The sequence below is a fragment of the Octodon degus genome, unplaced genomic scaffold (genome assembly GCF_000260255.1).
Source record: "Octodon degus isolate 3935 unplaced genomic scaffold, OctDeg1.0 scaffold00027, whole genome shotgun sequence".
NCBI classification, from domain to species: Eukaryota; Metazoa; Chordata; class Mammalia; order Rodentia; family Octodontidae; genus Octodon; species Octodon degus.
Genome location: NW_004524603.1, coordinates 7,154,231 through 7,157,140, shown reverse-complemented (window position 1 = coordinate 7,157,140; position 2,910 = coordinate 7,154,231).

Genomic DNA, 2,910 nt, shown 5'->3' with positions numbered 1-2,910 from the left:
GAGGATGGTACATGGCCGGGGGTCTGCACCAATGTTCTGTGCAACTAGCTCAGGCCTCCGTGACATGTGTAGTGCTGGAGATGTCACTGTCTTCTCACTACGGATTGCTGCTGGGCACCCTGGGCCCTGCAATTAGTGCATCTCACCATGCCCTACACCCAGGCCAAGACAGGCATGCCAGCCATGAGGTGGCACGAGATTTTATCAACAAGATGAAGTGAAACCCAGGGACCTTAGAAAGCCTGCTTTTAATTTAACAACTGCCATTCAGAGAAAGGAATTGAGTTTAAAACAGTTGAAACTTATGTTACTGCTTAAAATTCTGCTCATGGACATTAATTTAGGAAATTCCATTGACCTAGCGAATAAATGGTAGCTGTTCACTGGATCCTTGCCCAGTAGTGCCTGGTACATTCCATTAGGTACTCCTAGGAGCTTTGGTCTGCAGTGGCTTTGGTCCTCAATTTCAAACAGCTCACCAGCTACTGGAGAGCATCATTGTCCTAGGAACAATGAAGAAATAATTCATATTTTTAAAGGTGTGACAATACTTACAATTACAAAATTTGTGAGCATTCTTATTCAGAAAAGGGATTGAGCCCAGAGGTTCTCTACCACTGAGTTATACCCTCAGCCCTTTCTTCTTATTTTTACACAGGGCCTCACTAAGTCACTAAGCAGCCCAGGCTGGGCCCGATTTTGTGATCCTCTTGCCTCGGCCTCCCTGAGTCCTAAGACTGCAGGTGTGTACCACTGTACCTGGCTGAGTATTCTGACATTGAACAATGATGAAACATTGAAGAAAATCTGAGCTTCTGGGAAGATGGTGGAATGGTAAGCAGCAGAGGAAGAGCCTGTAGCCCCCCTGGGGAGCCCAAAGGAGATTTCTGAGGGTGAGGCCCCAAGGTGGAAGAGTCCATGTGTTCAAGACATCAGCAACAGCAGCAGGCAGCGTGGAGCAGAGCGGAGAGCCAGGGCCGCCTGCATCTGCACTGTCTAATCCTTGTACAGGTGGTTATCCTGCAGCCACATACTTACAGAGTGCTGTAACCAGCACATGCGTGTTTACCTGTGCTAAGTTACAGTGACATAACTGTGTCCCACTGTGTGCCTGCGCTAGACAAGCGGGGTTACATCCTCAGGTGTGCTGAGATGCCGCGGAGCTTTGGAAGAGTCGGAGTGGCTCCCCACAGAGCCTCTCCAAGATTTGGTGTCCAGACACTAGACTATAGCGACACAAAGAAGAGAAGGAAGTAGGTCCTGTGGACCTAGGAAGGGTCGGAAGTGAGGAGTGAAGCCCACAGAGTGAGTGAAGAGAGAAATTGTATTGAAGAAGGAGGAGGCCATCAGTGGTTCCTTTCCTGAGTCAGGAGCAGCTCAAATCTGCACACACACACACACACACACACACACACACACACACTGAATGCTGGCAATACCAGAGGCCTCCATGGGGAGGTGCACTGGTGCAGTGGAGCCGGGGCACCTGGGCCTGGCGCTAGCTGGTGAGTGGTACGGAGGGATTCGGCTGTCCCACAGGGCAGTGCCTATGGCCAGGAGCCTTCTTGGAGAGGGACTGACTGAGCTCAGAACAACGTCTGGGTCCACCGAGCAGCTTCCTGTTGAGTGCAGCCGCAGAAGATGAGCTGGCAGGTTGAACGGGTGTGGGCCCAGCCTCATGGCCAGAATCCAGCCTGAACTGCAGGGGGAGGGAGGGCGCAGCAAGCTGAGATTATCCACTACTCCACCAACAAGCCATCAAGCCACTGCTGGCTTGCTGAGATCCATCAATGTGGATCAGGACTCTGTCTCCACACACGGCCTACCAGGGACAGCAGAGACAAACCTTGAAGTGAGTGTCAATCTCTCTCAATATTCTCTCTGTCTCTCTCTCTCTGTCTCTCTCTCTCTGTCTCTCTCTCAATATTCTCTCTCTCTCTCTCTCTCTCTCTCTCTCTCTCTCTCTCTCCTGTGTGTGTGTCCTTATTTTTGTTGTTTGTTTGTTTCTTCATCATAGTTTGATCTTGGTTTGTTGGGGGTGTTGTTGTTGTTGTTGATGTTGTTGTTGTTGTTTTGGTACCAGGGATCGAACTCGGAACATTGTGCTTTCAGGCCAGCGCTAATGCCACTGAGCTATCTCCCTAGTCCTGATTTTGTTTTCACATGAGCGTGAACGTGGCTTCAAGTTTTTGTGATTGTCGCGCTGTTCTGTTCTTCCTCCCTTTCTTCCTTCTCGCTTTCCCTCCTGTCTTCCGCACCACTTTCCCAACTCTTGGAGGATCCCCCTTTGTCTTCCAGCCTCACTTCCAGTCTCTTCCTCCTCTTCTGGTTTCTATTTTTTTCCCTCACCCCTTTCACATTTCTCCCCTGAGGGTAAAATCAGCATATAGAGGCCATATATGCTGTACACATTTTCTGGTTTGTTTTAGGTTTTGTTGTATAACCATAAATCTGGTTCATATGGTTAATGAAAAATGGTTACCTCAATCTGTCACTTTAATGCTCAGGCTGTGCTCAGTGCTATGGTTATTGCTGGTTGTACCATGCTAGCCAAAGTGACACAATTATTCCAACCAGCTATTCCTCTGGTATGCCAAGGCCGAGATTGCCTAAGGGTCATAGAAAAGCCTGTAAGCCAGCACCAAAGACCTAGCGGCAGGCCTCACAGGCAGCAACTTCTCATCCCCAATAAATGGAAGAGGTAAGATCTTCCAGCAGACTCAAAACTCAAAATCTGGCTACACCTGAAAGACATCTTGGAGAAGCAGTCATTTCCTAAATGCTAAATACTAGCAAAAAACCTATTGCCCATAGGTAATTTATAGGCTTTGATCCTGGAATTAAACTAAAAAGAAGAAGGAGAAGGAGAAGAGGAAGAAAGAAGAGAAAGAGGAGGAAAAGGAGGAGGAG